This window comes from Canis aureus, chromosome 10 (genome assembly GCF_053574225.1).
Source record: "Canis aureus isolate CA01 chromosome 10, VMU_Caureus_v.1.0, whole genome shotgun sequence".
NCBI classification, from domain to species: domain Eukaryota; kingdom Metazoa; phylum Chordata; class Mammalia; order Carnivora; family Canidae; genus Canis; species Canis aureus.
Genome location: NC_135620.1, coordinates 51,846,428 through 51,858,427, shown reverse-complemented (window position 1 = coordinate 51,858,427; position 12,000 = coordinate 51,846,428). Strand labels below are relative to the sequence as shown.

General features: G+C 38.6%; 2 protein-coding genes across 2 annotated transcripts in view; one reads left to right on the top strand and one right to left on the bottom strand.

Moving 5' to 3' along the window:
* The window catches only part of TZMP1 (transition zone microprotein 1), a 414,174-nt gene that overhangs the window by 63,149 nt on the left and 339,025 nt on the right, over positions 1-12,000 (bottom strand). The window lies entirely within an intron of this gene.
* Positions 170-12,000, top strand: part of APTX (aprataxin) — a 42,825-nt gene continuing 30,994 nt past the window's right edge. The window contains exons 1-3 of the mRNA XM_077912257.1: positions 170-815; positions 2,405-2,522; positions 11,060-11,145. The gene's annotated coding sequence lies outside the window, so the exon portion shown is untranslated. The remainder of the gene's footprint in view (positions 816-2,404; positions 2,523-11,059; positions 11,146-12,000) is intronic.

Below are 12,000 nucleotides of genomic sequence, written 5' to 3'. Positions count from 1 at the left end.
GCGTCACTCCACGGAAGTCCCGCCCCTTTCGCCGCTGCCACCGCCCCGCGGTTACCTCGGCAACGGCGCGGGGGCGCTCGGGCTGGGAGGAGCTGTGCCGAAGGGCCTTGTGGGGGTGGGCTCAAACCTGGGTTCCCAGCGCTCGTGGAACTTTCTGGAGTTCCTTCCTCCGCCCCGCGGGGCCCGGGAGTGCGGAAGTCTCTGGCGGGAGCGGGGATTGCTAAGGAGCTGTGCGGTCCTGGGCCAACTACGAATTCCCAAGTTCGCGGGCCGCTGCCGCCTGTGAGGACAATGAGGGCTCGGGAATCGAGCCCCGTGCAGGAGCTGAGGTGGGAGCAGGAGCCTCTCAGAACAAAGCCCTGCCCGGACCTCCTTTCTGCCGGCTCCTCTTTTGCGTCTTTGGGCGTCTGTCATTGGCTCGGTTCCTCAGCCCTGAGATTCTCGAAACCCGCCGAGGAAGAAGTGCAGAACAAAGGTGCTTGGGCCTGCTCTGGACAACCTCACAGTCCTTGGATTTTTCTCTTTTTCACGTGAAGTCCATGGCCTTGTAATCCACCAAATTGCAAGTGGAAGAGCTGTGTGCAAGTCCAGGCGTCTGTGTATGTTATTTGCCTTGGTCTTGACTGTGTCTTACATACACATTGAGTACAGGGAAATGTTTGGAGTGCATTGGTGCAAACCGAGAGCCTTGGAGCCCTGGCCTGGCATTCACCCTGTTGGCTAGTGAGGGGCACCAAGAGTGGCTAACGAATCATTTTGTTTGAGCTAAATTTTAGGCTACACCACTCTGTGAACTTGGATTCACAGTCCGCAAAGTGAGTCCTTGTACTTTCAAATGTTGAAATGGGAGCCATAATGGAAAATGGAATCTGTTACATTCAAGAATATCAAACAGGAGTGTGTGTCTACCACCAAGAAAGCTGGAGATGCAAAGTAGAGAAACCTGTGTTCACATCACTTAGATTTTAGTGGGGAACCATATATGTCAATGAGCTTAAGGAAACCATAAAATACAGGTCAACAGGGGAGACAAGTGTATCAAATCTGATGGAATAGGGAAAGGAAAGTCGTTGAGCTGAGTTTTTTTTTTTTAAGATGTCACTTAAAAATTTGATTAGCATATAGTGTATTATTAGTTTCAGAGGTAGAGTCCAGTGATTCATCGGTTGTACAGAACATTCGGTGCTTGTTTCATCATGTGCACTCCTTGATGCCCATCACCCTGTTATCCCATCCCCCCACCTTCCACCCCTCCAACAACCCTCAATTTGTTTCCTATGGTTAAGAGTCTCTTATGGTTTATCTTCCTCTCTAATTATGGCTTATTTTATTTTTCCCTTTTTCCTCTATGCTCCTCTGCTTTGTTTCTTAAATTCCATATATGAACGAAACCATAAAACTGTGTTTCTCTGATTGACATTTTACTTGGCATAATACCCTCTTAGCTCCATCCACATCATTGCAAATGGCATTTTTGATGGCTGAGTAGCAGTCCATTGTATATGTATACCACATCTTTATCCATTCATCTGTTGATGAAATCTGGGCTCTTTCCATAGTTTAGCTATTGAGAAATAGCCGTTGCTGTTATATAAACATGGGGGTGCAGGTGCCCCTTTGGATCACTACATTTGTATCTTTGGGTGTATACTTAGTAGTGCAATTGGTAGGTCCTAAGGTGGCTCCATTTTTAACTTTCTGAGGAACTGCCATTGAGCTGAGTTTTAAAGGGAGAAAAATATTCACTGCAAAAGAGAAAGCAAAAGAGAAGGCTAATGAAAGAATGTGATACTTCTAGGGAATTGTAAGTAATTAGATATTACCATAGCTAAGGGAGTGGGTGGCAGTAGGCTAGGCTTCAGAGCTAGTTGGGGAACAACCTTGGGTATAGCTTGCTAAACTCAGTATTTTGAATTTTAACCATTGAGGCATTCTGATGTGTACCTTTTCAACCTCCCCTCTTTTTTTTTTTTTTTTTTTTTTTTTAAGATTTTATTTATTCATGAGAGAGAGGCAGAGACATAGGCAGAGAAATGCAGGAGCCTGATGTGGGACTCCATCCCAGGACTCCAAGACCATGCTCTGGGCGGAAGGGAGGCACTAAACCGCTGAGCCATCCAGGGATTCCCAGCCTCACCTCTTTTATTTAAACTGTGCACCCAGTCACACTAAGCTATCTGCAGTTTTCCCAAATGTACTTGTCCACTTCTCTGCTTTCGCTTTGACAAAGAGGCACATAGAGGCACATAATCTTTACAATATTAGATACTACCTTCTCAACTTATTGCCTCTGGTATAAACTTTGTTTCTTTAACCAATACTTATTTAAAGTCTAATACTGCCAGGCAGAGCACTGGGGTTGGGTAATATAAAAATCACTGAAATCATGTTCTCTGCCTTCAAGGATCTCACCACACAAAAAAGGATAAGTTGTGTTGTAAATGCTAATAAAGGAAGAGTATTGAGATGCTGAGTAGTGGAACCTTGCACCATCCAGATGAGTATCTCAGACCAAGAGTCCAGTAAGTATAAAAATGTGAACAATCAATAGAGAACAATAAAAAATTACAAGTTCATGTGTTTTGAAGCATTTGAAGCATAGTTCTAAAATTCCGACCTCACCATTTTATAAACCTATAAACAAACCTGCATTGGTTAATCTAACATCAGTTAAGCATGTGGAATAAGTAGAATATATCAAAGAACTTCAGCTGAGAGTTTCCACAATAAACGTTATGTCCAGTATTTCTTTTTTTAAAATAATTTTTACCATAATTTTTAAAAAAGATTTATTTATTTATTCATGAGAGACAGAGAGAGAGAGAGACAGAGACACAGGCAGAGGGAGAAGCAGGCTCCATGCAGGGAGCCCGACATGGGACTCAATCCTGGGACTCCAGGATCACACCCTGGGCTAAAGGCAGTGTTAAACCCCTGAGCCACCCGGGCTGCCCTTACGTCTAGTATTTCTTAAATATTACTGTATTTAGTGTTTCCTTTTGCTTCAGGAATCCCATCGAAATTCCCAAAACTTTGAGAAAGATGGAAGTCAGAATAAAGGTATGAAATGTAATATTTAAAATCCTTTTAAAACCTGCAAGCTGGAGCACCTGGGTGGCTCAGTGGGTTAAGCATCTGTCTTTGGCTCAGGTCATGATGCCAGATTCCTGGGATGGAGTCCTGCCTTGGGCTCCCTGCTCAGTGGTGAGTCTGCTTCTCCCTCTCCCTTTGCCCCTTCCCCCTGCTTGTATGGGCTCACTCATGCTCTCTCTCTCAATAAATAAATAAAATCTTAGCCCCCTCCAAAACCTTGCAAGCTAAGTGAACTTCATTCTTTATTAAGAATACAATAAAGGGTGTAAAAGTTGGTTTTAAAAAAGGAAAACTATGTGCTTATTTGCTTGTATGTGTACAGAATATTTCTCAAGGGTATCCAACAACTTGAAATACAATTGCCTTAGGAGAGAGGAAGGTGCTGGGGAGAGGAGATATTTCAGAAAACACTATTTTGTAATTTTGGAATATTTAGGCTATTTGAATGTAGTACTTATTTAAAAAGTTAAATTTAGGGATCCCTGGGTGGCGCAGCGGTTTGGCGACTGCCTTTGGCCCAGGGCACAATCCTGGAAACCCAGGATCGAATCCTACATCGGGCTCCCGGTGCATGGAGCCTGCTTCTCCCGCTGCCTATGTCTCTGCCTCTCTCTCTCTCTCTCTCTCTCTCTCTCTGTGACTATCATAAATAAATAAAAATTAAAAAAAATAAAAAATAAATAAATAAAAAAAATAAAAAGTTAAACTTAACAAAGTATAAAATACTTTCTTCCCACTTCAGGCTTTGAACTAGTAATTTGTCACCCCAACAGCAGAATTAGCCTTAAAAAACATTACATATGTTCTAATATTTTTCTCTCATAGAAACCTAATGATGCTAAAAAATGTCCTTTTTGTTTTAATGATTTTATTTATTTATTCATGAGAGACAGAGAAAGAGAGAGAGAGAGGCAGAGACACAGGCAGAAAGAAAAGCAGGCTCCATGCAGGGAGCCTGATGTGGGTCTCGATCCCAGGATTCCAGGATCATGCCCTGGGCTGAAAGCAGGCGCTAAACCACTGAGCCACCCAGGCATCCCTAAAAATATGTCTTGATGAATATTCTAGCTTTTCAGTTAGAGAACTCAGTACCTTTAAGCAGTGTTATTTATATAAAATACAAAAAGATTAGCAATAATTTAGCATGTGATTTTTTTTTTAAGTGGAATCATATACATGCTGTTTGAAACTTATCTTTTTTTTTTTAAACTTCTCTCTTTCAATTTTGTCATCTTACCGTATTAGAATAAATAAATCTACCTTATTATTTTTAATAGCTTCATAATGTATAGTATGCAGGCATTATAATTTATTTGACCATTCCTGTATTGATGAACATTTTGGCAATTTCCAGTGTTTTACAAACAATGCTGCAGATAATTTCTCAAATACAGCTATAGACACTCATGCCAGTGTTTCTGTAACGTGAACATCTAGAATTGAAGTTGTTGGGTCAATGTAAATGCAGGTTTAAAATTGTAGTAAGTAAGTACTCTTCCCTTTTTTGACTTTTGTGTTTCTTTTCTTCTCTCTTCATTTCCCCTCTTTATTATGCTTAGGCAGCTTTCACCAATCCAGCATTATAAATGTATTCTCCCGGGTTTTCTTCTAGTTGTTTCATCATTCCATTTTTTACATTTAAATCTTTATTCCCCTAGAACTGATTTTGGTGTAAATGCTGAGGATTATTTGTAAGTAATTGAGTTTTATTTTTCTTCAAATGGTGAACCAGTTTTTCTGCTTTAATACTCTGTTTTTCCTGACTAATATGAAATGCTATTTTTCTTATATACTGAATTTACATTAAAATGCATTTTAAAAATTATTTTTCAAAGATTTTATTTATTTGAGAGAGAGAGAGAACACGGACATGAGCAGGGGAAGGCAGAGGGAGAGGGAGAAGCAGACTCCCAGCTGAGCAGGGAACCTGACGCTCCCAGGACCCTGGGATTATGACCTGAGCAGAAGGCAGACACTTAACTGACTGAGCCACCCAGGCACCTCTTACGATGCATTTTAATGTCTTGGGAGGCCTAGGTCCCCTCAGTGTTCCTCCTTTTTACAGTTTTTCCTGGCATTTTCTAGTTTGTTTATCTTTCCAGATGAATTTAAGAATACTTCTGACCAATTAACCCTAAATCCTGATGTGATTTGGATTGTGATTACAATTACAGTGCTTTTATATGTCAGTTGGTTTGGGGAGAATTAACATGTCTATCAGGTTGACTCTTCCTATCCGTGAACAAGGTATATTATGCATACAGCTACATATTCCCTTTATTGTGTTTTATAGTTGCTGTTTTTTTTTTTTTTTTTTAGAATTTATTTATTTATTCATGAGAGACACAGGGAGAGAGAGAGAGAGGCAGAGACACACCATGCAGGGAGCCGGATGCAGGACTCCATCCCAGGACTCCAGGATCACGCCCTAGGCGCTAAACTGCTGAGCCACCCAGGGATCCCCTATAGTCGCTCTTTTTTAAAGGCTAGGTCCCGATCATTTCTTCTTGAGGTTGTTACTAAACATTGTCTTTTTGTTATCATGAGTGGTCTTTTGTCTTACCATTTATTTTATTTCAGTGGTATGCTTCATAACTTTCCATAACCATGTGACCATATTACAAGTGTCCAAGGAGGTAGCTGGATGGCTAGAGGCATGACAGAAACCAAGTCATTGGGGCTTGAGCACTATGCTAGTAGTTTGAATTTTATCTTGAAAAAATACTGAGAGGATGGTGACATAACCTCTAAGAGCGGACTTTTTTTCTGAGTACCTATCAGGCACTGGGCTAAACTTTCTACAAGTATTGTCATATATTAATCCTCACAGCAACTCTTTTTTATAGATTATTTGATCATACTTACATTTTATTTATTTTATTTTATTTTTTATTTTTTTTATTAAAAAATTTTTAAAAAATTTATTTATGATAGTCACACAGAGAGAGAGAGGCAGAAACATAGGCAGAGGGAGAAGCAGGCTCTATGCACCGGGAGCCCAACGTGGGATTCGATCCCGGGTCTCCAGGATCGCGCCCTGGGCCAAAGGCAGGCGCTAAACTGCTGCGCCACCCAGGGATCCCCATACTTACATTTTAGAGCAATCGTTTGGTGCTAATGTGAAAGATGGATTCTTAGGAAGCTTTTATTGTGAGAGAGAAGATTACAAGTGGTGAGGCCTAAATAATAGAAATGGAGAGGGAGAGAAATAGAAACATAGAGGTGGAATCTGCAGCTCATTGTGACTAGCTGCAGAGGTGAGGGAGAAGGAATCATGGGTGACCTCCGGCGTAACGGCCTGAGCAACAGGATGATGCTGAGGCCCTTCCTGGGATAGCGAGCCTAGAAAGAGGAGGATAAGAGGGCTGTGGTGGGGCAGAATTGGAGAGGGTAAAGATGAATCCAGTTTTGGGTGTGCAGAATTACCATTATACTTTTTTCTTTAGATTAAAAAGAGAAAATTTTTATTGGAAAGTACAAAATGGAAAGTAAATTGTACCTGAAATACTGTTTCTTATGCTTGTATAAATTAAATTTCTTGAAATGTTTAGTTTTTAATTGACTGTGGGGCCTAATGAGGCTGGAATTTTTTTTTTTTTTTGAGTGTCACCAATTTGCTTTTCTTCTTCTCTGTAGAACTATATATGGTGTAGTCTTCTTTATGAGCTCCTCTCCCTTGCAACCACTCACCATTCCAATTGCTATTTTTTATTTTTTAAATTTTTAAAATTTTTTTTATTTATTCATTTGAGACAGAAAGAATGAGCAAAAGCATGAGCAGGGAGGAGGGTCAGAGGGAGAGGGAGAAGCAGACTCCCCCTTGAGCAGGGAGCCTGACTTGGGGCTTGATCCCAGGACCCCAGAATCATGACCAGATGATGCTTAACTGAGCCACCCAGGTGCCCCTAGTTGTTATTTTTTAAATACATTTTTTATTTTAGAATAGTTTCAGACTAGAAAAGTTGCAAGGATAGTATAGAGCATTCCTTTGTATCTAGCATCCAATTTTCCCTATTGTCAGCATGTTAACATAACAAGAGTTACAACTAATCAACGATCAACGAATACTGATACATTATTAGTAACTAAAGCTCACTATTTATTTGAATGTCCTTAGTTTGTACTTGGTGTCTCTTTTCTGTTCCAGGACCCCAGCCAGGATACCACACATTATTTTTGGTCATCGTGGTCCTTAGACTCCTCTTAAATGTTACAATGTCTCAGATTTTTTAAATTTACTTTTCTTACTTTTGATAACCTTGACAGTTTTAAGGGGCACTGGCCAGATATTTTGTAGACTGTTTTTCATTTTGAGTTTGTCTAATGTTTTTCTCATGGTAAGACTGGGTTTATAATGTCAAAATCCAAACTATACACTGAATTTAAAAAAGCAGAGAGATGAGTTTATTGCAAGGCTTTCTACCTGCAAGCTGGAGAACTCAGGGCAACTGGAGAAATGAGTTTCAAGTCTAAGGGATTTTTCATGGGGTAAATGTGGAAGGTTTTTTTTTTTTTTTTTTTTTTTTGTTTGTTTGTTTTTTTCAGATAATTGGTTTCCTAGTGGTCTTCTTTCTTGTTTGGATTAGGGTAGCTGAGTCAGGGGAATGAGGAATTCCAGAGATGGCATGAATTGACTTGGCCTTTGGGAATTGGCTGATGTACTTGCTGATTTCTGAGAAGAACTGTAAATTCCTCTAAGATTAGGTTAAGTGTCCTTTATATGCCTGCACTGACCATCTCCATTTTGTCTCTGACATAAGTGATTCCATTTTAGTTTGGTTCTACAATGGGTTCGGGGGAGTAAGACCACAATGTTAGTGCTTAGTTCCGTCATATCATATCCAAGGTACATACTATGAACGTGACTTATCCCTATTGATGTTTACCTGATCTCACCTGGTGAGGTAGCATTTGTTAGGTTTTTCCCTTATAAAGTTTCTCCTCACCTCAGTCCCCTCTTCTTTTCCATAATGTAAGGAAGTCTTAATCGTCTTGATGTCATTGGCATAAAGGCATGGTCTTGCATAGAGTAGACATTCAGTAAGTGTTGAACTGAACTGGGTCTCTATTATTTTGTGAGTCTCAGAAAAGTCCTGCCAGATAATTTTCTTTATTTAATCAATAAGAAAGTAAAAAATTGAGAATTCAAGTAATTTGCCCAAAGTTACACAGTAAGTAGTCAGATTTGGTATTTCAACTCATTCTTTCTGAATGCAAAGCCTGTCATCTTTCCCTATACCACTCTGGCTTCACGGAGGGTTGTGTTTACTTTGGCCATTTTCCCTAAGTAATTGTAATGGAAAAGTATCCATAGATAATGTGGGTTAGCTCTTTGGTTATATGGAAATTTAATTTTTCATTAATTCATCTTTTCAATTTAAAGTCATACTTCAGACCTCTCAGCCTCAAATTAGGGAGACCTCTGTGCCATGTTTGCTTGATCTGATTCTAATGGAATATCTTCTTTTTAATTCCCTACAGAGTTGTGGAGGGTGGGTTGCAGCAGGGCCTTACTGGGAAAGTGGGTACTAATTAGGATGCTATTACAATAGTATAAAATTGGCTACATAATTTGTGAGTCTCAGTGCAAAATGAAAACATAGGGCCCCTTATTAAAAGATTATTAATAATTTTAAGACAGTGATAGCAAAGGCTCCAAGCATGGAGCCTCTCTAAATGTGAGACTGTGTGTGACTCCACCGGTCACACACCTGTGAACCTGGCTGGGCAATAGTAGAACTGGTAGCCAATATTAAAGCAGTGGAAGTAAGAATGAGAAGAGAGGGTAGTAACACAAGACATTACAGAGGTAAACTTGTAGGAATAGATTGATGGTCAGATATGATAGGTGAGTGGGCAGATAAAATATGGAATGTAAGGTTTCTGATGGATGATGCCATTTACAGACACAGGACATCAGGTGACCTGATTTACTCTGAGGGGAAAATGGTAAGTTCAGTTTTAAACATATTAACATCTACATGTAGTCAGGAACCACTTGGATATACAAGTATCCATAGAAAAAGAGCTGGAGGATAATACTCCAATTTGATAGTACTGCTTACTTATCTCTGAGACTTTAACTTTTTGAAGAAAGCATTCAAGTATTTCTTTTATAATTGAGAAATAATATTTTTTATTAATGAAAATTACAAAATATTATTGTGTTTGTAAGAGAAAAATCAATCTGAAAGTAAAAGTATGTAGAAGTTTGTAGTAAAAAGAAAGGTACTTATGGGATGCCTGGGTGGCTCAGTGGTTGAGTGTCTGTCTACCTTTGGCTCAGGTCTTGATCCTTGGGTTCCAGGATCAAGTCCCACGTCAGGTCCCACATCAAGTCCCACATTAGCCTCCTTGTGGGGAGCCTGCTTCTACCCCTGCCTGTCTCTGCCTCTCTCTGTGTGTCTCTCATGAATAAATAAATAAAATCTTAAAAAAAGAAAGGTACTTATGATAGAAATAGACTTGTAGCCATGTATTCTCTGTTGCCAATACCACAGTGCCGGGTTCAAAATAGGCTCTTATTTTACTGTCTTAACTTTTTGTTGAGCATCCACAATTTATTGGTTGCTCTACAGAGTGTATAATTTTGAAAACATGTTTAAAATTTTTAAAAATAGAAGTTTACATTAGATTTTATTTTTACATCCTATTTCTATGTTTTTTATAACTGGCATGTGATATTTTATATTTTAGTAGCATATTTTACAACTCTCCTTTCTTTTTACAACTTGTGTACTTTTTCTTGGGGGAGGTGACAGGGCAATAGGGACAGCCTGAAGTTGAAAGTCAGGTTTAAGTTCTGGCTCTGCATCTGACTGGCTGTGTGATCTCAGGAAAATTACTGAGCCTCTCTGAGCATAGTTTCCTTATTGGTAAAGTGGAGATGAAATTAACTATGCTGGAGATGTGATAGTTAATTAAGACGATAACAGAAAGTTCTTTGTAAATTCTAGATTTTATAAATCCATACCTTTAGTTTTATACCCAGGCCAATGAGCCTCCCATCTCCTTCTCAGATTCATCTCCCAGTAGTCTACCTCCTCAAAGCTGATTTCTCATCATTACCTGAACATGCCTTATTCTTTTCTGCCTTTTTTTGCTCTAATTCATTTATTTAATCAACAAATGTTTATTGAGCACCTTATCTTCCTCAAGGCTTTGTTTAAATGTCACCTTCTCAATGAGCCCTATAGGGTCTACCCTATTAAAAATTGCAATCTGCTATTCCTCCTCAGCATTCCAATTCCTTCTCTGCTCTACTTTTTCTTTTTTTCCATTGCACTGATGATATAACATATTTATTGTCTCTTCTCTCTCTACCTCTGTTCCAATTGAACTAAAATTTCACTTGGGCAGGAATCTTTGTTTTATGATATGTCCCAGGCATCTAGAACATTGACGGGCACAGGGTAGGTACTCAATAAATATTTACTGGATGAATACATGAATATGCATTGTGCTCCCTTTAAAGTGCCAGGCCTTAGGGTGACAAGTATTAAGGAGGGCACTTGATGGAATGAGCACTGGGTGTTATACTATATGTTGGCAAATTGAATTTAAATTTTAAAAATGCAAAAAAGAAAAAGAAAAAAAATAAAGTGCCAGGCTGTGTAGGTAACTGAAAGAGGTCATGAAGTCTATTTTACCTTCTCTTTTTCTTTTTATTATGTGAAGGACAATGATTGTAATTTTTCACACTGTTGAAGAATGAAAGGATGCGAACATGTCTTTTCTGTCTTTTTATTTGTAAATTGTGGAATGCCTCATCCATGTGATCCTGACTTATTTCTCTTTTGAGGTCCTCTGTATGCAGTTGGTCAATATGAGTTTTTATATTGATAGAACTCTTTTTAAAGAAAAAAAAAAAGAGCTCAATCAGTGTATTTAAAAATAATCTGTTGATCCAGCACACTTAAAACAATGTGTCAGCAACTATTCTTTTTCTCACCCTGTTCTCACATAGGCAGCCACACAACTCAGGGAAAGTCCAAGGCTGGGGGTCTACCTGCAAAATAGAATGAAGAATTAAGGAAGAATACTGCTGCACAGGTATGCAACTGAACTAAATGATTCTTAGTATCTGCTCCAAACTGAGACACTTGATCTGGATCATTTTAGTTTCTAAAGCTTGCTTGTTCTCCTTAATTTGAATAATTCAGTTATATATATATAGATATCTATATCTATATCTATATCTATATCTATATCTATATCTATATATCTATCTATCTTGTCGGTAAATATTTTAATTCTTTACCTCACTTTGAAATCAAGTATTTTCCAATTTTATTTTGATATTCCATTTGAATTTCCTTCTCTGCACATAAATTCTGATGTAGATATGAATTATTTGTGCCCCTGACCTTTTTGTCAGAAAAAAATTGATGAAAGGAAACTTGTGGAAGTAGCCTCAATTTGTTGTAAACAGTTTATGTGGTGTCCCATGAACTTATGAGATGACATAAAAATCTACTCTGCGAGATTTTTTTTTTTTTAGTATCTTTTACTTGGCAGCAATTTAATTTTGTTTAATGCTTGTCACTATGAATAAATTCTATAACATCCTTAACAAAGCAAAGAACAAACAAAAGATACAACCCAAGAAATGAGCCTTTTGCAAGGTCTTCTCTAATGCCCTTAACAGAATTATAAGCCCTCTGTGTTCCCACATCATGCTGTGGACACACCTCTAACATAGCATATATATGAATGTGTATAGTATATTATAAACTTTGATGGTGATGTTTCTTCCAGAAGGGTTCATAGTCATTTCTAAGGATACAAAAATAACCCAAAAAACAAACAAAAAAATCACACACACACACGCACACCTCAAGATGCCATAAATTAAAAGTGCAGAGAATGAAGAAATAAAAACGTGGGTAGAGACAAAACAGAACCAGG